At 42.6% G+C, this 25,063-nt stretch overlaps 1 long non-coding RNA gene and 1 other non-coding gene across 3 annotated transcripts in view; both read left to right on the top strand.

Moving 5' to 3' along the window:
- Positions 1 to 1,307: 1,307 nt before the first annotated feature.
- Positions 1,308 to 1,414, top strand: LOC131277571 (U6 spliceosomal RNA). Its single transcript, XR_009184719.1, has one exon. It is a non-coding gene; the product is annotated as a U6 spliceosomal RNA (small nuclear RNA).
- Positions 1,415 to 3,333: 1,919 nt separating this feature from the next.
- Positions 3,334 to 25,063, top strand: part of LOC131277567 (uncharacterized) — an 89,020-nt gene continuing 67,290 nt past the window's right edge. For both annotated transcript variants that reach the window (XR_009184715.1, XR_009184716.1), the window contains exons 1-2: positions 3,334 to 3,407; positions 4,163 to 4,249. This is a non-coding gene — a long non-coding RNA (uncharacterized lncRNA). The remainder of the gene's footprint in view (positions 3,408 to 4,162; positions 4,250 to 25,063) is intronic.

Below are 25,063 nucleotides of genomic sequence, written 5' to 3' on the forward strand. Positions count from 1 at the left end.
GCACGAAAGAAAGTGCAGCCTGCCCAGGAATGGCGCTGCCCACACTTCCCGTGCCACTGATGACAACAGAAGCGGACAAAGAAACAAGACGCAGCAAATAGACACAGAGAACAGACAACCAGGGGAGGGGGGGAATTAAATAAATAATAAATAAATCTTTAAAAAAATAAATAAAATACAAACAAAACAGAAACTAAGAGAATTCATAAAAGTGATTCCATTTTGTAGGAAATATTAAAGGAAGCCTTACAACTGACAGAAAAAGACAGGAGACAGGGGCTTGGAAGAGATTATAGATGAAAGAATAGCAGAACAGATAACCAAAAGAGAGAAAATACAGACAGAAATAAGACATGACATATGAAAACCAAAGAGTAAAGTGATAGAAGTAAATAATGCATTTACCATAATATCATTGAATGTGAATGGATACAAACTGACAGAATGGATGAAAAAACATGAGCCATCCATGTGCTGCCTACAAGAGACTCACCTTAGATCCAGGATAAAAACTGCCTGAAAGTGAAATCTTTGAAAAAGATACTCCATGCTAACAGTAACCAAAAATGATCATGTCCTCTACACAAGTAATAGAAAAAACTTGCAAACTTTGATGAGTGATTCTGCAGTTCTTTGGGATTTGAGGTTCTTTGACAATAGAAAAGAAGCCACTGCCTCTTGTGGTTTAGAAAAGCCTGAGAGAAGAGAGAGAAGAGGCAGGAGGAGGAGGGGTAGGAGGAGGAACTGGAGGGAGGAGGGGAGAAATGGGACATAAAGAATGGCAGGGAAGGTTCATGTGGTCAGAATGATGTGGGCTATAAGTGGGAGGTTCTTTGTCTCTTCAGAGATAACCTAAACTATCTGTGACTTGTGGGTTTGGGATGATAAAAGATTGCAGTCCCATTGCAAGGACTCCAGTCCCAGGAAACAGTTTAACAATGCAAGGCCTATAAACTTTAAGTATTCAGGGGAAATACAAACCAAATATGCTAAAAGCTTACCTAGAATACCTAAGGTCCATGCTAAAAGCTTACCTAAGATGTGGAAGATATATATGCTAATTCAAGCCTATTGAGAACTGAAACAAAAGGACCATTTGGCCTTTCCTCTATATAAAAAGGACTCAAAAATCTCGTTCCAGGCTCGGGATTGAAACAGAAAGCTCCCAAGTCTGGCTGGCCATCAATAAACCATTTTTCCTTCTCAAAATCATTTCTGAGTCCTGGCCTCTCTATATACAAATAATTGAACCTCTCTCAAATTCTACAACAAGAGAGGACCCTGCAAAGGCACTAATAGAAGAGGGGGTGCTCGCTTCGGCAGCACATATACTAAAATTGGAACGATACAGAGAAGATTAGCATGGCCCCTGCGCAAGGATGACATGCAAATTCGTGAAGCGTTCCATATTTTTGTGCAATGGATGTGTCATGATGATGGGAGAGAGTGTTGCTGTGGGGGGAGTGGGGGGCGGGGGCGGTGGGGTTGAATGGGACCTCATATTTTTCATAATGTAATTTTAAAAAAAATAATAAATAAATAAATAAAAAAAAGAAGAGGGGAAGCTTAAGTGAGCTAGGAGAAAAACCCTCTGACCAGGTTCTGTACTAGAGCAGAAAAGAAAAATGCTTTAATTGGTTCTAGTAATGAAGACTAGCAAGAGACTTGCTCAATTGCAAAATTCCTTTTTCTTCCTAATTGACTCTTGAGTATGTGATGTGGGCTATGGAAGGGAGGGTCTTTGTCTCTTCAGAGATAACCTAACCTATCTGCAGTCCTGCCCTTGGTGACCATGGCAATGACTCCAGTCCCAGGAAACAGTTTAACAATGCAAGGTCTATAAACTTTAAGTATTCAGGGGGAATGCAAACAAAATATGCTAAAAGCTTATCTAGAATGTCTGAAATCCATGCTAAAAACTTACTTAAGCTGTGGAAGATATATATGCTAATTCAAGCCTGAAATAAAAGGACCATTTAACCTTTCTTCTCTGTATAAAAGAAACTTAAAGTTTTCCAGGCCCGGGTTTGCAACAGGAAGTTCCCAAGTCCAGCCAGCCATCAATAAACAATTTTTCCTTCTCAAAATCATTCCTGAGTCCTGGCCTCTCTATACACAAATAATCAAACCTCTCTCAAATTCTACAACATATGTCTGTGTTGATAATACTTTTTTAACTTAATACCCCAGCTTTTAGCCATTTTTAGAACTAGAGAAACCTATTCCTTGAACAGGAACCAGTCAGGATTTTTGTGGCTCCTTTGCAATGTAGGCACACCTTGTCCTTTTGGATGGCATGGAACTCTACCATCAGCAGGTAACAACTCAGAACTGTGCAGGTGAGAGATATAGTAGAAAGAAAGTGTTCCTTTCAAGCACCAAAGAGCATTATAATTATGACAGTTTCTTTTTCCTCCACTTTACATCTGTGTTTGTCAGGTGAAATTAACATAACAAAATTAACAATTTTAACAGTACATTCTGTGTCATTTAGTATGTTCACTATGTTGTGCATCAAATTTATCTAGTTTCAGAACATTTTTATCCACTCCAAAGTAACTGTCATAGACCCAAAGGGAGCTACTCCATCTTCCCCACTCCCCTCAACCCCTCCCAGTCATTAATCATCTTTCTGTCTCTCTGTATTTGCATATTATGGTGAGGGTGGAGTATGGGAACCTCATATTTTTTAATGTAACTTTTTTATGATCAATGTAGCATTAAAAAAAGGGCAATTAAAATTTTTTAAAAATGTTTCCATTTATATGATAGTTTTTGACATTACAGGAATAATCTGGAGTGATTACACAAGTCCTAAAAGATGAATTACTGACAGTTTGCCCCAAGTATTGCTCTAAAATATTCCAAGTGTTGATTCACTTATAACCACAGCATTTCATAGGTCTTAATTTCCCTTGAAGATTTTCCACTTTAAAAATCCTGTGTATAGATGTGTCATGATGATGGGAACGAGTGTTGTTGGGGGGGGAGGGGGGGTGGGGGGGTGGGGTTGAATGGGACCTCACATATATATTTTTAATGTAATATTATTACAAAGTCAATTAAAAAAATCCTGTGTATCTTGAGAAACTACAATTCTGCCCATTTTAACTATTTTTATAATCTTGGGTCCTAGAATCATGATCTGCTAGTTGAAAAGGAGCCAGTAACCATCTGTTTACAATGAGACTCCCCGCTCCCCCCCACGCAGCGCACCTCCTGCTGCCCTTTATTGCCTGCACCCAGAGCTAGTCTTTTGTGATGTAGAAGAATGTTTATCTCACAACAGGGGGGGCCAGCAGCTCTTCCTGGGAGGCGGCCCCATTCCTGGCCAGGGGGATCCAAGGGGCTGCCAGGCCTTAGCCAGGTCTCGGGGGTGGGGAGACGCTCGGCCCAGGAGATCACAGGTAGGGGCCCCGAAGGCGCGTGGGACGGGAAAGCCGAGGGGCGCGAGGGCGCGCGGGTCCGCCTGGCAGGGGCGTGACCGGGCACTCAGCCCCGCCCCCTCAGGCCCCACCCCCTCAGGCCCACCCGGCACGCTGCACGGCGGAGGCCGTTTGAAGCTCCGGGTGTTCGTGGCCGTCGGACGCGCTGACCTGGTGCTCCTGCAGGGCCGAGGCCCCGCGCGCGGGGCTCCGCGTGTGCGGGCGTGTCTGGCCCACAACCCTCAGGCGGAGCGCGCGGCCCCTCCTCAGACGCCCGCCTGCGCCCGGCTCGGAGCCCGGTACTTGTGCGGACCCCACCTGGCGGGCGGGGAGCGCCCGCGGGTCTGTGGGCGCGGCGGGGCGCGGGGCTGCGGGGGCCGCCGGCGGCGTTGAAAAGCGGGCGAGCGGCCGTCCCCGCGCTGCGCTGTGGGAGTGCCCGGCCGCGCGGCTGCCGAAGCTCCTGCTCGCTGGACGGTTGTGCGCGGCTCCCCGGCTGGTCCTGCCCTCTCTGTGCGGTTTGGGGCCAGGAGGTTGGGGGCTGCCTTCGCCGGGCCCTGGGGCAGCAGGGGGCTTGGGGCCTGCTTCAGTCTTTGGCATTTTTCCAGACGCGGATAACTTGTTTATTCTGTGAAAGTTAATTGAATGAAATTACCTAGTTAGAGCTGCAGAGCTATTTACCTTGTACCACCTTCTCTTATCCAAGCCCCGGGTGATAGGCATTTGTATTTTTTTTCCAGTTTTGGCGGCCATGAACTTGCTGTGGGAATCATGGTACAGCAATTTATCTTGGATAGATATCTCGGAGTGGAACTAGCAGCAATGATGTAAGTTTATATTTTTAAGAAACTGACAAAATGTTTCCCAAAGTGGTAGCACCTTTTGGCATTCTCACTAGAAATGTATGAGGGCTCCAGGTTTTCCACATCTTCTTTAACAGTTGGTATTATCTTTCTTGATTTTAGCCATTTTACTATGTCTATATGATAAGTCATAGCAGGTTTTAATTTGTATTTCCCTAGTGATGAAAAGAATTGAATGTTTCTTTTCTGGTGAAAGTGTTATTTACATATTTTCCCAGTGTTAAGTGCTGTTTGTCAATTTTTTTTAAAAAATCATTTTTATTGGTACGTATCAAGGAAGCATACAGTTCATCCAAAGTGCACAGTCATTGGTATTTGGCAGCATCACATAGTTGTGCATTCATCACCTCTATCATTATTAGAGCATTTTCATTGCAATAATAATAAATAAGAAAATCCATCACTTCTCCATCTGTGCCTCCCCTACTCTTCACAACTCCCATATTTGAATATTCTTGCACAAATACTTTTTTCCCCTTTATAAATTGATTTATATTTACATTTTATATAAATGAAATCATACAGTGTGTTATACAATATATTTAATTCATAGTAATGCTGTATTTACTGTATTCGTCCTTTGTGTCTGGTTTCACTCAACATAATGTCCTCCAGGTTCATCCACATTGTCAAATGTTTTATGACTCCGTTTCTTCTTACAGCTGCATTATATTCCATCATGGGAATATACCACTGTTTGTTTATCCATTCCTCAGTTGATGAACAACTGGGTTCTTTCCAGCTTTTGACAGTTGTGAGTAGCACTTCTATGAACATAGGTGTGCAGATGTCTGTTTGTATCACTGCTTTCAGTTCTGGGTGTAGACCCAATAGTGATATTGCTGGGTCACTGGCAAATCTGTATTCAACTTCTTTAGGAACTGCCCAACAGTCCTCCACAGTGGCTGTACCATTCTACATTCCCACCAATAGGGAATAAGTGTTCCTATCTCTCCACATCCTCTCCAATATTTGTAGTTCTCTGACTTAATAGTGTGGCCATTCTGATAGATGTGAAATGATATTTCTTAGTGATGATTGGCATTTCAGTAATTTTTACTCATGTTGGACATTTTTTCATGTGTTTTCTTGCCATTTGTATTTCTTCCTTGGACAAATGTCTATTCATGTCTTTTTCCCATTTTTTAATTGAGTCTTTTTATTATTGAGTGGTAACATTTCTTTATATATTATAGATATTAAACACTTATTGGACATACGATTTCCAAGCATTTCCTTATGCTGAGGCAGCTGCCTTTTCACCCTTTTGACAAAGTCCTGTGAGGTGCACACGTGTTTAATTTTGAGGAGGTCCCATTTATCTGTTTTTTCTTTTGTTTCATGTGCTTTGGTGTAATGTCCAAGAAGCCACCATGTAGCACAAGGTCCTTAAGATGTTTCCCTATATTTTTTTCAGGTAGTTTTATGATCCTTCCTTTTATATTTAGGTCTCTGATCCATTTTGAGTTGATTCTTGTATAGGATGTAAGATAGGGGTCCTATTCCATTCTTTTGGTTATAGCTATCCAGTTCTCCCAGCACCATTTTTTGAAGAGACCTTTTTCCCATTAACATGGACTTGGTAGATGTGTCAAACACTAGTTGGCCATCGAGGGGAGGGTTTATTTCTGGACTCTAAATTCTATTACACTGATCAATGAGTCTTTCTGTATGCCAGCACCATGCTGTTTTTACCTCTGTAGCTTTGTAATATGTTTTAAGATATGGCAGTGAAATTCCCACCATGTTGCCCTTTCTTAGAATGCTTTTGGTTATTTAGGTGCACTTTCCCTTCCAAATGAATTTGGTAATTGCCTTTTCTTTTTTTCTTTTTAAATATTTTTAAAGATTTATTTATTTATTTAATTCCCTCCCTCCCCCGGTTGTCTGTTCTCTGTGTCTGTTTGTGGAGTCTTGTTTCTTTGTCAGCTTCTGTAGTCGTCAGCGGCACGGGAAGTGTGGGCGGCACCATTCCTGGTCCAGCTGCACTTTCTTTTGCACTGGGCGGCTCTCCTTACATGGCGCACTCCTTGTGCGTGGGGCTCCCCTACTGTGCATGGGCCAGCTCCACACGGGTCAAGGAGGCGCGGGGTTTGAACCGCGGACCTCCCATGTGGTAGGTGGATGCCCTAACCACTGGGCCAAGTCCGTTTCCCTGCCTTTTCTATTTCTGTAGAGTAGGCTGTTGGAATTTTGACTGGTATTACATTGAGCCTATAAATCAGTTTAGGTTGGATTGACATCTTCACGATATTTAATCTTTCAGTACGTGAACACGGAATGTCATTCCATTTGTTTAGGTCATTTTAAATTTCTTTTACCACTGTTTTGTAGTTTTCTGCATATAGGTCCTGTACTTCTTTGATTAAGTTGACTCCTACCTATGTGAGTCTTTTTCTTGCTTATTGTAAATGGAATTTTTCCCTGATTTCTCCTCAGATTGTGCAGTACTAGTGTACAAAAAACACTGATTTTTGCATGTTGCTCTTGTATTCTGCCACTTTGCTGAACTCATTTATTAGCTCAGGTAGCTTCGTTGTAGACATTTCAGAATTTTCTAAATATAGGATGATGTCATCTGCTAATAGTGCGAGTTTTACTTCCTCTTTTCTTATTTGTATGCCTTTAATTTTTTTTTTCTTCTCTAATTACTCTAGCTAGAACTTGCAGTACAATGTTGAATAACAGTGATGATAGTGGGCATCCTTGTCTTGTTCCTGATCTTAGATGGAAAGCTTTCAACATTTCCCCACCAAGTACAATGTTGGCTGTGGGTTTTTCACATATGCCTTTTATCATATTGTGGCATTTTCCTTCTACTCATATCTTTTGAAGTGTTTTTTTATCAAGAAAGAATGCTGGATTTTGTCAAATGCCTTTTCTGTGTCTATTGTGATTATCATGTGTTTTTTTCCCTTCAAGTTGTTAATGTGGTGTATTATGTTGATTGATTTTCTTATGTTGAGCTAGCCTTGCCTAGCAGGAATAAATCCCACTTGGTCACGATGTGTAAGTCTTTGATAATGATGCTGCATTCAATTTGTCAACATTTTGTTGAGAATTTTTGTATCTCTATTTCATTAGAGAGATTGGTCTGTAATTTTCTTTCCTTATAGTGTCTTTATCTGGCTTTGGTATTAGGGTGATGTTGGCTTCATAAAAAGAGTTGGGTAATTTTCCCTCCTCTTCATCATTTTGGAAGAATTTAAACTGAATTGGTGTTAATTCTTTTTGAAATACTTGGTAAAATTCATCTCTGAAGTCATCTGGTCCTGAACTTTTCTTTGTTGTGAGGTGTTTGATGATGGATTCAGTCTCTTTAAATGTGATTGGTTTGTTAAGTTCTTGAATTTCTTGTAGTGTCAGTGTAGGTTGTTTGTGCATTTCTAGGAATTTGCCCATTTCTAGGTTGTCTAGATTGTTGGCATACAATTTCTCAGAATATCATCTTTTGATTCTTTTTATTTCTGTGGGGTCAGTCATTACTTCCCTCCTTTCATTTCTGATTTTTTTTTTTTGCCTCCTTTTTCTCCTTTGTTAATCTTGCTAGCAATTTGTCAATTTTACTGATCTTCTCAAAGAACCAGCTTTTGGTTTTGATTTTCTCTTTGTTGTTGTTGTTCTCAATTTCATTTATTTCTGCTCTAATCTTTATTATTTATTTCCTTCTGCTTGCTTTGAGGATTGGTTTGCTGTTCTTTTTCTGATTTCTGTAGGTGTTCAGTTAAGTCTGAGTTTAGCTCTTCTTTTTTAATATAGGTGTTTAGCACCATAAATTGCCCTCTCAAGACTGACTTTGCTGTATCCCATAAGCTTTGGTAATTTGTGTTCTCATTTTCATTTATCTCAATACATTTCCTGATTTCACTTGGAATTTCTTTTTTGATCCACTGATCATTTAAGAGTATGTTGTTTAGAGTCCACACAGTTGTGAAGTTGCCTTTTTCTTGTCTATTATTGATTTCCAGTTTTATTCCATTATGATCTAGGAAGGTGCTTTGTATAATTTCAGTCTTTTCACATTTATTGAGACCTGCATTGTGCCCTGCATGTGGTGTATCCTGGTGAAGGATTCATCGGCATGTGTGAAGAATGTATAACCTGCTGCGTTTGGATGCAGCATTCTGTGTGTCTTTTAGGTCTAACTCATTTATTATTCTTTAAGTTCTCTTTTTCCTTGTTGATCTTCTGTCCAGTTGTTCTGTCTCATGATGTGAGTGGTGTATTAGAGTCTCCAGTGATTATTGTAGAGATGCCTGTTTCTCCCTTTGGTTTGGTCAGAGTTTGTCTTGCGGTCACCCCTCGGGCTGAAGTGTGGTTTGCTGGCCTGGCAGGGGAGCGGCCGCGGTAGGCCTAATTCCGCTGCCCCCATAATAGGGTGGTTGGTCGGGCCCACCGCCACCCCTGAAGGAAGCTCGGCATGGGCGCAGAGTGCCCTCGGGTCTCCCCTTCTCGGCAGCCATGCTTCCGCGGCCGCCCCTCCTCCCAGATGGCGCCACCCGATGCCTTGTGGGGTGGCACCCTTCTTCTTCCTTCTCCCTGCGCAGGCGCAGGGCAGAAAATTCCAGTCTGCCCTTTTCCCCTCCCCCAACAGCAGCAACAGCCAGGCGTAGGCAGAAAAATCCAGCCCGCCCTTTTCCCTTCCCCCGACAGCAGCAACAGCCACGCGTGGGCGGGAAACTCAAGTCTGCCCTCCACCCCAGCAACAGCAGCCACCAATCCCTAAACCCTGCCCCTTCCCCCAGCAACTTCCCCCGTCCAGTACCGCCCACTGACCTTTTGCCGGCAACCAATCAGAACAGGGCGTGGCTTCGACCAATCAGCCTTCCCCAGCCCCTATAAAACTGTTGCCTCTCCCTCAGTAAAGGGGACTTGCGTGTTTACCTTGTCTCCGCGGTAGTTCTTCTGCCGTGCGCCCTCCAGTCCTGAGAGCCCCCGACAAGGGCCTGGCCTCCCTTGTCCCCAGTTCGTCGCCTGCTTCTCCGGGCGACCCCTTCGTCGCCTGCTTCTCCGGGCGACCCCTTCGTCGCCTGCTTCTCCGGGCGACCCCTTCGTCGCCGGCTTCGCCGGGCGACCCCGTCAGCCAAACCGCGCAACCCCTTGTGAGACCGATCCCTCGTCTGCTGCCGGACCGACCCCTCGTCCCAAGCGGGACCGACCCCTCGTCCCAAGCGGGACCGACCCCTCGTCCAGAGCTGGACCGACCCCTCGTCCGCAGCCAGACCCCACCTCTACCGACCGAGCAAACCGTCGCAGCTGGCGCCCAATGTGGGGCAAGGCAACTCCACCACAGCCTCACTCCATAACCTGGCGGCCCCCCCCCCTTCTCACCTTGGGACTTCTCTCGTGCAACATTGCTGCTACCTGAGCCTTGGCTACCTCATACGATCCACGGCGGTCTGGGAGAATCGCTGGATGGCTTTCTCCTTCCATGTCGGGGGCTTATACCGACCCGCTATGATTAAGAGGAGCCTTGGATTTCTCTGGAGTGCGCGCTTGCACGTCTGAAGTAATCCTACCACAGCCCTACGCCTTCCTCTCTTCTCACCTTGGGACTTCTCTCGTGCAACATTGCTGCTACCTGAGCCTTGGCTACCTCATACGATCCACGGTGGTCTGGGAGAATCGCTGGATGGCTTTCTCCTTCCATGTCGGGGGCTTATACCGACCCGCTATGATTAAGAGGAGCCTTGGATTTCTCGGGAGCACGTGCTTGCACGTCTGAAGTAACCCTACCATAGCCCTACGCTCTCCTCTCTTCTCACCCCTATCTTTTCGCTCTGCATTGCTGCTCCTGAACCTTGGTGACCTCATATGATCCACGGCGGTCTGGGAGAATCGCTGGATGGCTTTCTCCTTCCATGTCGGGGGCTTATACCGACCCGCTATGATTAAGAGGTGCCAATAAAACTCTCAGGAGCGCATGCCTGAGCACCTCCACCCCTGCCTTCACCTCTGCCTCCTCCCCTCCGTGCTTGCTCCCCTTTGCCTTGCTCCACTGCTCGTCGTTCCGCCCTCCCCTCGTCGGGGCCTTCTCTTGGCCCACGACCACCGTCGGAGCCCCACCGGCTCCGACCCCTCGTCTCACCACGCACCTCGGCTCCCATCGCCGCGCTCTCAAGGTAAGGGCCCCTTTTCTTATCGGCTCCAAAAGGCCATTAGCAATGGGTAACATCCTATCTGCTAAGCAAGCCCCACAAGTTCGGGCCCTCGCCGGTCTCCTAGACACTCACCGGTGTAAGATCTCTTTGAAACAGCTCCAAGTATATTGGGACCTTCTTCTCCCCTTTAATCCGTGGCTTACCACGTGTCAGCTTTGGGACCCGGACACCTATACTTGCCTTATAGATAGGGTCACTTTTGCTGTGGAGCAGGAAGGTAAAAGATTCCCTCCTGGCTTATTACAGGCAACATGAAGTCCAGAAGAAATCTTGAAGGGTATAATCTATGATATGCTATATAAAAAAGGATTTAAAAGCAGCTATACCAAGAAAGTAAGAATTATGAGTCAACTGTAAATAAATTATATATTTCTGTTAATGTGTTGTAATTGTTCTGTGTTTGCTATCTGTTCGTTCAATGTCAACGTATATTGTGATACCTCCGGATGGTAAATATAAATTACTAGAAATCTTTAAAAGAGCTCTATTCAAATGGCCAAAGATTAAATAAGCGCTTATATTAATACTTAAGTTTTTTATATTAATACATAAGTTTAAATGTTAATAAGATATCTACAATTTAAAAAAAAATTGTAAGTCTTAATTAACAAAATTAACTGTACGTCTTCATAAAAAGTTGTTCTTGCCTAGATTAAAATGAATAACTTATTTTTCTTCACAGGATAATATAAAGAATGTAAAACTTATATGAATATTAAAAAGGTTAAAAGTTTGTAAAAGTGCTAACGGAAATGTAATAAGTTTTGCAAAAAGACGTATTTTGTCCTAAAGTAAGATGGCTAATTTTTCATAAACTCTTGAAATTTAATTTGCATGCGGCAAGTGTAAAAGGTATTGTGATAACTTCATGTAAGGGAATGTGTTCTGTAAAGATAAAATTTATCTTCAATAGCTTACATTAAGGTATTAAATGGCTAATTCCAAAAGGTCATTCTTAAACATATATATATAAAACTGAATTGATGATAATAATAATAAAAGGTAATTTTATAACAGGAAAGATTAACAGCAACCAAGCTCCCCTGCCAACTTGCTTTTAGGAAACGGTTTCTAATATTGCATGCTACTAAGTATTTAAAGAAAAGTTATTCTTAAGGAAACAGAGGATGATTTTGTCTTTGCAGCCATTGTCTACTTAGCAACACCCCTCGCTATCGGCCTAGCCACTGTTGTGCCGGACGATTGAAACCTTAAACAAAGACTCCTCCTCACTGTCATCTTCCTATCTATCGTTACTATATTTACTGCCCTCATTCTCCTTCGTTTATAAAGCAGTCTCCTACAAACCACAAAGCTTCTGTCTTAAACATACCATTCTCAACCCTATCCTCTAAATGATCTTCTCACTTCCCCCACAGCCTTTAATACTCTATTTCTTCCTCATAACCTTTGCTTTCTTGATAATATTTTCCACCATCTGTCTAGCCGCTACCACCCCAGAAGATTGTAACCACGGCCCCCCATGCCGCCATCGCTCTCAAGCAGCTCCAGCCCTGCTAAACGGCCCGCAACCCGCTTTCCCCAGCCCGCGGCCTGCTTTCTAGCATCCAATAACGCTTCTGCTCTTGCCTCCCCATACTTCTGCGGAGCTTCCTCCTGTCTCGACCTCACTCCTCTTCTCAGCCATCCAAAGTGTCCTTTCTCGTCCCCCGCCCCCCTCCTTTTTTCACTTGAACCCCTACTGCGTTGCAGATTGGGCCGCCCCATGTCGGCCCGCCCCATTAACATCGGCCTCTCTGGTGCCTGTGAAGACTTTGGCCTTCTTATTGTCCTCGCCTACGTCTCCACCACTCCCGACGCTGCCGCCACCACCATCGCTGGTGCCCTGACGCGACTTGTCCTCACCACTGCGATCCTCCAGACCATCACACAGTCTGCCTCTACTGCTCTTCGCCACCAAGAAGAGATCAACTACCTGTAACGCGCTGTCATTCGGGACTTTTAACAGCAGATAGACCTTATAGCCGCCGAGATCAACAAGAATTGGACATTGGCCACCCTTGCTTACAATGGCAAGATACCGCCCCCCAAATTGTACATTTGTATCCCCATGATACTCACCTCCCTCTTCAGCCCGCTTCCCTCATTGCTTACTGCCTCTTGGGCCTCGGCTACTTGTTGCTGCTGCCATCCTGGCCCTTATTTGAAAAGAAGGGGGAAATGCGGTCACCCCTCGGGCTGAAGTGTGGTTTGCTGGCCTGGCAGGGGAGCGGCCGCGGTAGGCCTAATTCCGCTGCCCCCATAATAGGGTGGTTGGTCGGGCCCACCGCCACCCCTGAAGGAAGCTCGGCATGGGCGCAGAGTGCCCTCGGGTCTCCCCTTCTCGGCAGCCATGCTTCCGCGGCCGCCCCTCCTCCCAGATGGCGCCACCCGATGCCTTGTGGGGTGGCACCCTTCTTCTTCCTTCTCCCTGCGCAGGCGCAGGGCAGAAAATTCCAGTCTGCCCTTTTCCCCTCCCCCAACAGCAGCAACAGCCAGGCGTAGGCGGAAAAATCCAGCCCACCCTTTTCCCTTCCCCCGACAGCAGCAACAGCCACGCGTGGGCGGGAAACTCAAGTCTGCCCTCCACCCCAGCAACAGCAGCCACCAATCCCTAAACCCTGCCCCTTCCCCCAGCAACTTCCCCCGTCCAGTACCGCCCACTGACCTTTTGCCGGCAACCAATCAGAACAGGGCGTGGCTTCGACCAATCAGCCTTCCCCAGCCCCTATAAAACTGTTGCCTCTCCCTCAGTAAAGGGGACTTGCGTGTTTACCTTGTCTCCGCGGTAGTTCTTCTGCCGTGCGCCCTCCAGTCCTGAGAGCCCCCGACAAGGGCCTGGCCTCCCTTGTCCCCAGTTCGTCGCCTGCTTCTCCGGGCGACCCCTTCGTCGCCTGCTTCTCCGGGTGACCCCTTCGTCGCCTGCTTCTCCGGGCGACCCCTTCGTCGCTGGCTTCGCCGGGCGACCCCGTCAGCCAAACCGCGCAACCCCTTGTGAGACCGATCCCTCGTCTGCTGCCGGACCGACCCCTCGTCCCAAGTGGGACCGACCCCTCGTCCCAAGCGGGACCGACCCCTCGTCCAGAGCTGGACCGACCCCTCGTCCGCAGCCAGACCCCACCTCTACCGACCGAGCAAACCGTCGCATTGTCTTATGTATTTTGGGGCACCCTGGTTAGATGCATAAATATATCTTCCTGGAGGGTTGTCCTTTTTATTAATATGTAATGGCCTTCTCTGTCTCATAACTTCTTTTCATTTAAAGTTTGTTTTGTCCAATAATAGTATAGTGATCCCTGCTCTTTTTTGGTTTCTATTTGCATGGAGTATCTTTTTCCAACCTTTTACTTTCAGCCAGTTTGTATCCATGAGTCTAAGGTGGGTCTCTTGTAAGCAGCGTGTGGATGGCTCTTGTGTTTATTATCCATTCTGTCAATCTATATCTTTTGTTTGGTGCATTTAGTCCATTCACAATCAATGATACCACTGTAAATGCATTATTTCCAACATTTTATTTTTGGTTTTCATGTTGATATCATATTTTGGTCTTTTTACTCTTGGTTATCCTTTCTGCTATTCTTTTTCCTCTACTCTGCTCCAGGCCTCTCTCTTCTGTTTTTTTCTTTCAGGCTCTATGGCTTCCTTATTATTTCCTTCAATTTGGATTCTTTTTAAAAAACTCTCCTAGTTTCTGTTTGTGGATATTTTATACTCACCTACATATTTGGAGGACAGTTTTGCTGGGTGCAGAATTCTTGGCTGGCAATTTTTCTCTTTCAGTCTCCTAATTGCATCATACCACTGTCTTCTTACTGCAATGGTTTCTGATGATAAATCCGCACTATTACTGGGCATCCCTTGTATGTGATGATTTGCTTCCCTTATTGCTCTCAGAATTTTCTCTTTATCTTTGACATTTGACATTCTGAATAATATATGCTTTGGAGTATGTCTATTGGGGTTTATTCAGATTAGGATAAGGTGGGCTTTTGGACATGCAGGGTCATTCCTTTTGTAAGCATTGGGAAATTTTAACTATTACCTTAAATACTCTTTCTAATCCTTTTCCCTTCTCTTCTCCTTCTGGAACTCCCATGACATGTATGTTGTGTTTTCTCTTGTCATTCATCTCCCTGAGGCTCTGCTCAATTTTTTTCCCATTTTTTTTCCTCCCTCTGTTCTTTTCTCTCTTCAATTTCAGCTGTTTTCTGTCTTTGGTATCACTTATTCTTTCTTTTATCCTTTCAAGTCTGCTTGAAATTGTTGTAAACCTTTAATGTTGTTTTTTATTTCACCTATTGCATCTTTCATTCCCATGAGCTCTGTTGCTTTTCTCTTCCACATTTCAAGTTCTCTTAGTGCTTGCTGAACATCTTCTTGAATGACATTCATCTCTTCAACCATATTGTCTTTTAACTCATGAATTTAATTTTTAAAGTTGGTGTGCACCTTGTTAATTAGTTCTCTCAAATCCTGCATCTCTTCTGGGACTTTGATATATTCCTTTTCCTGGGCTATGCCTTCCATTTTCTTATTCTGGCTCATAAATTTTTGCTGATGTCTAGGCACCTGATTAGTATGTGGTTTACTCAGATGCTTAATTTCTTTGTCTTTTGTTGGGATTTAGTGGCAGGAGTCTGTTGCTCTTTGATTCTTGATTCAACCTGGATCATTAGGCTTGTCCTTGTTAGTTACTCAAAAGTGTGCTCTGCACCCAGTAATGTTTTGCAGACCTACTTCTCCTAGGGCCTTGGGAGGCAAGCTATAAAGGTCAGAAAATGCCTTATTTATTTTTAATTTTCTCATATGTACTACCAAATTCTGCCAGCAGATGACACTCTTTGGCAGCCCTCAGTTCGATGCCTGTTTAATGTGTTTTTACTGTAACACAGCCTGGATCAATGTGAGAAGATCCTGCCTGGAGCCTATGAGCCTTGTAATTTGGACTTTCTTATAAAAAGTCTCTAGCCTTCTCTGGCAGCACCCTCCCATTTCCTGGGTAAGAAATAATTCTACTTCCTTCTGCATCTTCAACAATCAGTTCCTGTTCATCGAGGAGATTGAGAGGGTCAGATTTCTTTACTCCCTTGCAGCCTCCTAAGGCAAAAATGGCAAGGCCTCCCTGGCCTGGAAGGGCCCATGGGACACAACAGACTGAATTTTTGGGTCCAAAGCTGAGTCAGCCTTAGATTATGTCCCTCTCTCTCCTGTTTCCTGGGAAGGTACATCCTCAACAATCAATCCCGGCTATAAGAGAGGGAGATTGAGAATGTTGGATTTCTCCACTTATGTTTAGTAGCCCAAGGTAGACAACAGTGTGGTCCCAGTCAACCTGGAAAAGCTGGTGGGACACAGCAGACCAGAATTGTGGGTAAGAAGCTGTCAGCCTTAGGCTGTGTCCCTCTCTTTCACCTTTCCCAGGATGGTAGATCCCTGGATACCCCTTTGTAGTCAGCTCAGAGGCCTTTGTATCCTTTTTTAAATTTAATTTTTAAAGATACTTAGATTACATAAATTGTTACATTGAAAAATATAAGACATTCCCATATGTCCCACTCCCTATACCTCCCACTGTTCCCAACATTAACAACTTCTAGGATTAGTGTGCTATATTCATTACAATTGATGAACAGATTTTGAAGCATTGCAACTAAGCATGGATTATAGTTTACATTGTAGTTTACACTATCTTGCATTCAATTCTGTAGGTTATGGCAGAATATATAATGGCCTGAGTATTAATCAGTCAAAGGTGTACTGATGTAAAATGCCAGAAATTGGTTGTTTTTTTTTATAAAGGGTATTTATTTGGGGTAGGAGCTTACAGATACCAGATCATAAAGCATAAGTTACTTCCCGCACCAAAGTCTGTTTTCACATGTTGGAGCAAGAGGCTGCCTACTTCTGCGAGGGTTCAGGCTTCCTGGGTTTCCTCCCTTCTGCGGTCTTGCTTCTCTGTGAGTTCAGTGTTCCTTGCTTCCTAGGACTCCCACTTCAGCATCAAATTCCAACATAAAAACTCCTACATTAAGAACCTTTAACTCTGTCCTTTGCCATGCCTTTTTTCCACCCACCAAAGGGTTGGGACTCAATGCCCTTCTGGCACAAGTGATTAACATAATTACCTAATCAAGTAAACCTATAAATCCAATATAATCTCATATGCCCAGAGGAAAAGATCAGTTTACAAACATAATCCAATACTTCTTTTTGGAATTCATCAATAATACCAGACTGCTACAGCCTGTATCTCTCATTGCAATGTCAGGTCTATTCCAAGTCCTGAAAATGCCCCCATATTATACCTCTTTTTCCCTCTCCATGACTTCAGCACCTCCAGTGGCCATTGTCTCCACATCGGTGATAGATTTTCCATTGATATAACCACAGTAAGTCTATAGTGGAATACCAGTAAGTCCACACTCCTGAGGATTCTGGATGGTGATGCCTACTCTACCAGAGAGGGGACTTTGATCCCCTTTGGCTGGTAAATGGGACCTTCTTCCTTGCAGTTGTAGACTTTCTCAGTTCCTTGGTGTGGTGGTTGTCCATCCTCACCTCCTTGTTAGTTGACCTAGGTGAGTCCAATGAACTGGAGAGTAGGTGTTACAACTCCACTGATCTTCAGGGCCCAACTGGCACAGGAACATTTCAGAGATTCAAGTCTTTTGGATGTACACCTACCAATTCCAGCATCAACTATAGTTTCAAATAAAAGAGAAGAGGCATGTGTAGAGAAGTCACATTTGAATCCAACTCTGTCACACTCAGGAGCACAAACTCCAAAGTAGGACCCAATGGTCAGGCTTCAATCTCCAGAGCTATCTGCCCTGACCATATAAGCTGGGTGTCTCTGGATCCCTCAGATGTCCCACTATTTGTGGTAGTATCTGCTTTGGCAGCCTATGAGATCCTGTGCAGACTTTTATAAGGATAACTCTCTGATGGCCTCCTGGCTTACTTTGAAGTCTGTTAGCCGTATAAACTCATGTATCTTTACCTTTTCCCCCTTTAGTTCTGTGTCTTTTTCCAGTTGCATCATCAGCTGGTGCTTGGTAGTAATCCCTCAGTGTCAGGGAGGCTCATTCCTGGGAGTCATGTCCCACATTGGGGGGGAAGGTAATGCATTTATATGCTGAGTTTGACTTAGGGAGAGGCCACATTTGAGTAACATGGAGGCTCTCAGGAAGTAACTCTTTGGTACCCTGCATCACTATGCTAACTTGCAAATTTAAGAGCAAAAAGTGCATAAGCATAGTCATCAATCTCAAGGGTATATCAGTGGACCATCCTTTTTCACTAGTCATTGCTCCTTGGAGGATTGTTGCTATGGCGTTAGAGAATGTGGCAGAGCTCCCAAGGATAGGAATTCAGTATTCTTTCAGTTGTGTGAATCTCTACCCACTGTGGCAATGCCCCATGAACATTTGAACATATTTATATACCTTGTATATATCCCCACATGAACTTCCTTCCATGTATCTATCCCCCATCATGGACTCCCCACACCAATGATCCTCCCCTATCATAGCTGTAACCCTTCTGTGATCTAAAAGTTCTTCAAAGATGAAGCTAAGAATATTTTCAAATTTGCTTAATAGGAAAATGAATAACAAAAGACTTAAACATAAGAAAAAATACATGATAATTTAAGAAAACTAAAACTAAAATAAGGTTAAAAAGGGGTATTTAAAAAATGAAAAATAGTAAAAAAAATTGTTTTTTAAGTTTTGCCGTTCATCACTGTAATATATGTTGTACTGTATGTACAGTTGCATTTTCTTTCATTACTTCCCCAGTATTTTTTTTCATTTTGTCTTCAAATAAGTTTTAGGTCATAGTGAAGTCACATACAGAATAGAGGAGACTCTCATATACCCAACATCCTCCCCTTTTTCCCTTTCTTTGTTAATAATCTTTTTACATGTGAATGGTATATATGTTACAACTGATGTACAAGTATTAAAACATAGCTTCAAACTATGGTCAGTGGTTTCTATTATGGTTTACATTTTATACCATACACTTTTATAAATTTCTGATGAAATTTAACATGGCCTGTATCCATCATTGCAAGATCATGCAGAATTCTTCCTTTGCCCCCTAAATACTCTTCTGTTGATCCCATTCTTCCTCTCTCTCCCCTCAGGACCCACTGTGACCACCAGGCTTCACTCCTTGAAGAACAAAATTTGTAGATATTTGCAACAGTGCTGCTGGCTTGACAGAGTAGTCTGTCCTCCCCTGTTAGGAACCACCCATACTCTCCAGAAACACCCTCCCCTGTGTTTGAGAACATATCAAGACTTCCCTGTATGGGAGCTTAATTCCTTTGCACTCATTATGTGGTTCTCCCTCCACTGATACAACACACTATGACAAAATCATCACTTGCACCTTCTTTAGAAGAGTGCCCCAGGTGTGTCCTCTCCCAAATGTATTTTCATCCAACACCCTAAACCAGTAGCCCTTCCTTGTCATATTGCCAAAACAATTTTCTCAGCATTATAGTTTCAACCACATACCTGCCAATCCCCAATGTTCACCTGCTACCTCCCCCCTCAACCCTTTCCCCATTTCCATAGACTGTCCAACCCATCCTCCCTACCCTAGACCCATCAAGCTTGCACCACCCAACTCAGTAGTATCCTTACACCCCTGTCATATCCCTTCACTGCACAACTACTCATACCTTATCATACATTGCACCCCTGTGGGCATTGGCTTACAACCTTCTCCCTTTCTATTTCCTATAAACCTATCTTCCAGACTCTAGCTCCCTGTGTTGGCTCAATTAGCTTAATTCTTATCAAAGAGGTCATTCAATATTTGTCCTTCAATACCTGGCTTGCTTCATTTAACATAAGGCCCTTCAGATTCATTCATGTTATCCCATGTGTTGTACTGTATTCCTTCTTGCAGTTGGTAGTGTTCCATTGTATGTATCTACTGCATTTTGATTATCCATTCATCTCTTAATGGGCATTTGGGTTGATTCCAGTTTTGGCAATAGTGAATAATGGTGCTATGAACATTGTTGTGCATAATCGGTTTTTGTCCTTGTTTTCAGTTCTGGATATATACCCAGCAGTGGAATTGATGGGTCATATGGCAGAACTATAGTTAGTTTTTTGAGGAAACCCCAAACTGTCATCCACAATGGCTGGGCCATTCTACATTCCCACCAGCAGTGGATGAAGGTGTCCATTACTCCACATCCTCTCCAACACCTTAGTCCTCTGGTTTTTTTAATGTCCACCAGTCTAATGGAAGTAAGATGGTATCTTGTTGTAGTTTTGATATGCATTTCCCTAATAGCTAGTGATGTTGAGCATGTTTTCATATGCTTTTTAGCCTTTTGTCTTCCTTCTTTGGAGAAGCGTCTGTTCAAATCACTTGTCCATTTTTAAAATGGGTTGTTTGTCTTTTTATTTTGAGATATTTCTTTACATATGCTGGATATTAGGCTCCTATCAGATATTTGGTGTTTCCAAATATTTTCTACCATTGCTGAGGCTGTCTTTTCACTTTCTTCACAAACTCTTTTCAGGTGCAAAAGGTTTTAATTTTGAGGAGGTCCCATTTATCTGTTTTTTTTTTCTTTTGCTTCTCATGCTTTGGGTTTGAAGTTCATGAAGATATTTGCTATTACAAGGTCCTATAGAAGCTTCCCTACTTATCTTCCAAGGTCTTTATGGTCTTGGTTCTTATAATTAGATCTTTGATCCATCTTTAGTTTTCATATAAGGTGTGAGATGGTGTTCCTCTAATTCTTTGGTTATTTATGTCCAGTCTCCAAGCACCATTTATTGAAGAGGCCATTCTCTCCCAGCTGAGTGGAGTTGGTAGCCTTGTTGAACATCAAATGACTGTATATGCGATGATCTATATCAGAACTCTCAGTTCAGTTCCATTGGCTAGTATGTCTATTCTTGTGACAGTACCATGCAGTTTTGACCACTCTAGCTCTGTAGTATGCTTTAAAGTCAGGTAGTGTGATTGCTCCAATTTCATTTTACTTTTTCAATATGTCTTTGAATACTTGGGGACTCTTGCCCTTCCAAATAAGTTTCATAGTCTTTCCAAGTCATTAAAAAATGCTGTGTTGATTTTTATTGGGATTGCATTAAATTTGTAGATTAGTTTGGGTAGGATAGATATCTAATGATATTTAGTCTTCTTATCCATGAGCAGGGAATATTCTTCCATTTATTTAAGTCTTCTTTGATTTCCTATAACAGTGCTTTGTAGTTTTCTGTGTATAAGTCATATACTTTTTCAGTTAAACTGTTCCTAGGTATTTGTTTTTTTTTAGTTTCTATTGTAAATGGTATTTTTTTCTTGATTTCCTCATCAGATTGCTCATTATTGGTATGCAAGAATGCTACTGATTTTTTTTGCATTGTTCTTATATCCTGTGACTTTACTGAACTCATAAGTTCTAGAAGTTTTGTTTCTGAGGGCATTCTATGTATAGGATCATGTTGTCTGTAAATAAACTTGTACTTCTTCCTTTCCAATTTTGAGACTTTTTACATCTTTTTCTGGCTGCAGTGCTCATGCAAGCACTTCGAGCACAATGTTACACAGGAGCGGTGACAGTGGGCATCCTTGTCTTGTGTCTGGTCTTAGAGCAAAAGCTCTTAGGATTTCACCATTTTATATGATTTAGCTGTTGGTTTTTCATATATACCTTATGTTATGTTGAGGAAGTTTCCTTCTATTCCTGTCTTTTGGAGTGTTTTAATCAGGAAAGGGTGTGTTTTGTCAAATGCTTTTACTGCATCTGTAGAGATTATCATGTGTTTCTATTTCTTTGATCTCTTTATGAGGTGTATTTTATTGATTGATTTTCTTATGTTTAACACTCTTTGCATACCCAGGATTCAATTCACTTAGTCATGGTGTGTAATTTGCTTGATGTGTTGTTGAATATGATTAGCAAGTATTTTGTTGAGGATTTTAGCATCTAGGTTCATTAGATTGGCCTATAATTTTCCTTTCTTGTAGCATCTTTGGGTTTGGTTTTAGGTTAATGTTCACATCATAGAATGAGTTAAGCAATGTTCCTTCTACTTTGGTTTTTTGGAAGAGTTTGAGCAGGATTGGTGTTAGTTCTTGTGAAACAGGTCTGGGCTCTTGGTTCGGAGGTTTTTGTTGACTGTATCTGCTTACTTCTGATTGGTCTGTTGAGTTCATCTTTCTTCTTTCAGCAATGTAGGCTGCTTGTGTGTTTCTAGGAATTTGCCCATTCTAAATTATTCTTGTTGGCATACAGTTTATCTAAGTATCCTCTTATGATAAACTTGATTTCTGTGGGGTCAGTGGTGGTATCCCTTTCCTCATTCCTTATTTTTTGTATTTGCATCTTCTTCTTTTTTTCCTTGTTAGTGTAGCTAAGGGTTTATCAATTTTATTGATCTCCAAGAACCAGCTTTTGGTTTTATTTTTTTCTAGTCTTCTTATTTTAAATTTAATTTAGTTCTGCACTAATCTTTGTTATTTCCTTCTTTCTACTTCCTTTGGGGTTAGTTGTTCTTCTGGTTCCTCCAGATGTGCAGTTAAGTCTTTGATTTTAGCACTTTCTTCTTTTTTTTTTTTTTTAAAGATTTATTTATTTATTTAAATTCCCCCCCCTCCCCTGGTTGTCTGTTCTTGGTGTCTATTTGCTGCGTCTTGTTTCTTTGTCCGCTTCTGTTGTTGTCAGCGGCAAGGGAAGTGTGGGCGGCACCATTCCTGGGCAGGCTGCACTTTCTTTTCACGCTGGGCTTTCCTCACGGGCGCACTCCTTGCGCGTGGGGCTCCCCCACGCGGGGGACACCCTTGCGTGGCACGGCACTCCTTGCGTGCATCAGCACTGCACATGGCCAGTTCCACACGGGTCAAGGAGGCCCGGAGTTTGAACCGCGGACCTCCCATATGGTAGACGGACGCCCTAACCACTGGGCCAAAGTCCGTTTCCCCTTCTTCTTTTTTAATATCAGCATTTATAGCTGTGAGTTTTCCTCTCAGTACAGTTTTTGCTGCATCCCAGAGGTTATGCTATGTTGTTGTGTTGGTTTTTTATTCATTTCAAGGTAGTTACTGATTTCTTTGCAATTTTCTCCTTGACCCACTGTTTGTCTAAGAGTGTACTGTTTAACTTCCATATCTTTGTGCCTAATCTGCTTCTCAGCCCCTTGCTGATTTCCAGCTTCTGTCCATTTTAGTCACATAAATTACTTCGTGTGATTTCAGTCTTTCTGAATTCATTGAGAGGTGTTCTGTTCCCTAGCATGTGGTCTGTTCTTGAGAATGATCCATGTGCACTCAAGAATAATATATATCCCACCGTATTTGAGTGTAATGTTATGTATATGTCTATTAGGTCCAGATCCTCTAATGTATTATTCAGGGTCTTTGCTTCTTTATTGATTCTCATTGAGATGTTCTGCCTAATGGTGATATTGGTGTAATAAAGTCCCCCAGAGTAATTGTAGAGGCATGCATTTTCCCACTTAGTTTTTTTCCTTGTTTGCCTATGTATTTTGAGGTGCCCTGTTTCAGTGCATAAGTGTTCATGATTGTTCTTTTTTTTTTCTTAAAGATTTATTTATTTATTTTTATTTCTCTCCCCTTCCCCCCCGCCCCACGCCGGTTGTCTGTTCTCTGTGTCTATTTTGCTGCATCTTTTTTGTCCGCTTCTGTTGTTGTCAGTGACATGGGAATCTGTGTTTCTTTTTGTTGCCTCATCTTGTGTCAGCTCTCTATGTGTGCAGTGCATTCTTGGGCAGGCTGCACTTCCTTTCGCACTGGGTGGCTCTCCTTATGGGGTGCACTCCTTGCATGTGGGGCTCCCCTACGCAGGGGACACCTCTGTGTGTCACAGCACTCCTTGGCACATCAGCACTGCCTGTGGGCCAGCTCCACACAGGTCAAGGAAGCCCGGGGTTTGAATCATTCTTTTTCAAAAGAGATGAGCAGTACCCACTTCCATCAACACCATTTTCAAGATTAGTAAATCTACAAATTTTTAATCTGCTCAGTGAGTGAAAGGAAAACATGAGAATGATATTTCCCCAAGTAGAGAATATCAATAAAGGGCTAGAAAGTATAAATTTAGTGGAAATAGAAATTCTGGAGTTGAAAAGTAGAATGATATGAGAACTCTAGAGGTGGTCAACAACAGGTGTTTCCCTGACTAAAGAACTAAACAACTCCCTCAGCAGCCTGTAGTGTGCACCTTCCTATTTCAGTCCTTCCTCTCCCAGATCATGTGCACTCCAAGAGCAGTGAGACCTTCTAATTTTCTTATTAATTTTACTGGTCACTAGTGATGTTGAGTCAATTTTCAGACCCTTGCTCATGCTTAACTCACTGCAGATCCTGAGATTTAGGGTATAAAGAGTAGGGGACTTGGTCAATTATTGTGTTTTCAGAGACCTCTACTTCCTTCTGAGAACCAAAAACTTCACCCAGCCTGAATGAAAATATGGCAATGGAGACACAGCTCTGTACTCAAAGATATTCCACATCCTGGCCTCTGTATCCCTATGAAATTTACAGGAAAATATTGCCCTCCATTAACAGGGAGAATTAGGACTCAAATTTCTGTGAACCCCAATATCCCTCAGAGAATCCCACATATTCCTACCCAAGTCAACCAGATCTCAATGAAAGCCCTCCTCATGTTGTTTAAATTAGTCTATCCCAGTCTCACAAGGAAGAAATGTGATTGTTTTCTCTATTAAAGACACTAATTGAAGTCATTTAAATTTGAGAATCGGTTTTTCCATTTCTGTAAACAAAAATGGCAGCTGGGATTTTTATAACTATTATATTGAATCTGTAGCTCCCTGTGTTAAGTATTGATATTAGAATAATATAATCTTATAATCTTTGAACAATGGATGTCTTGCCATATGTTACGTCTTCTTTAGTTTCATTCAGTTTGTTTGCTAGTGTTCATGTGTTTCATCCTTTCATTAAATTCATTCTTAGCTATTTTATTTGTTAGCGGCTGATTGAGTGGACTTATTTTTTGTTGTGCTGTATAAACAAAACTGACTTTTGTGCGTTTCTCTCATACTCTGCATGTTTGCTTTATGCCTTTATTGTTGCATTAGTATTGTTGTGGCTTCTTTGGAATTATGTATTTAAAGGGGTATGTCATCTATAGGGATAGCTTTCCTTCTTCCATTGCAGTATGGATGACTTTATTTCTTTTTCTTACCCAATTGCTCTGGCTAGAACTTATAGTACAATGCTGAAAGTCAGTGATGAAAGTGAGTTAACTTTATCTTGTTCATGAACTCTTGGGAAAGAGTTTCAGTATTTCACTCTTGAGTGTGATGTTAGCTGTGGATTTTTTAAATGCAGCTGTGAACAGAGTAGAATGACTTCCACAAATGACCATCCATGTAGTGAGCAGCAGAAAGTCCCCAGATTATAGGCATCCTGTGAGTGCATTTTTGAAATCCTGGAATGTGAGTTAATTGTTGGATACCTACATTTTTATGATTTTGAAGAACTTAATTCTTGCTAATGTCCATATGTTCAACGTTTAATAATAAGATCATGATAGACTATGCCTGAAATATGTTGATGTGTTCTTAAATTTTAAAAATTCAATAAACCC

Source organism: Dasypus novemcinctus, unplaced genomic scaffold, assembly GCF_030445035.2.
Source record: "Dasypus novemcinctus isolate mDasNov1 unplaced genomic scaffold, mDasNov1.1.hap2 scaffold_151, whole genome shotgun sequence".
In the NCBI taxonomy this organism is placed as follows: domain Eukaryota; kingdom Metazoa; phylum Chordata; class Mammalia; order Cingulata; family Dasypodidae; genus Dasypus; species Dasypus novemcinctus.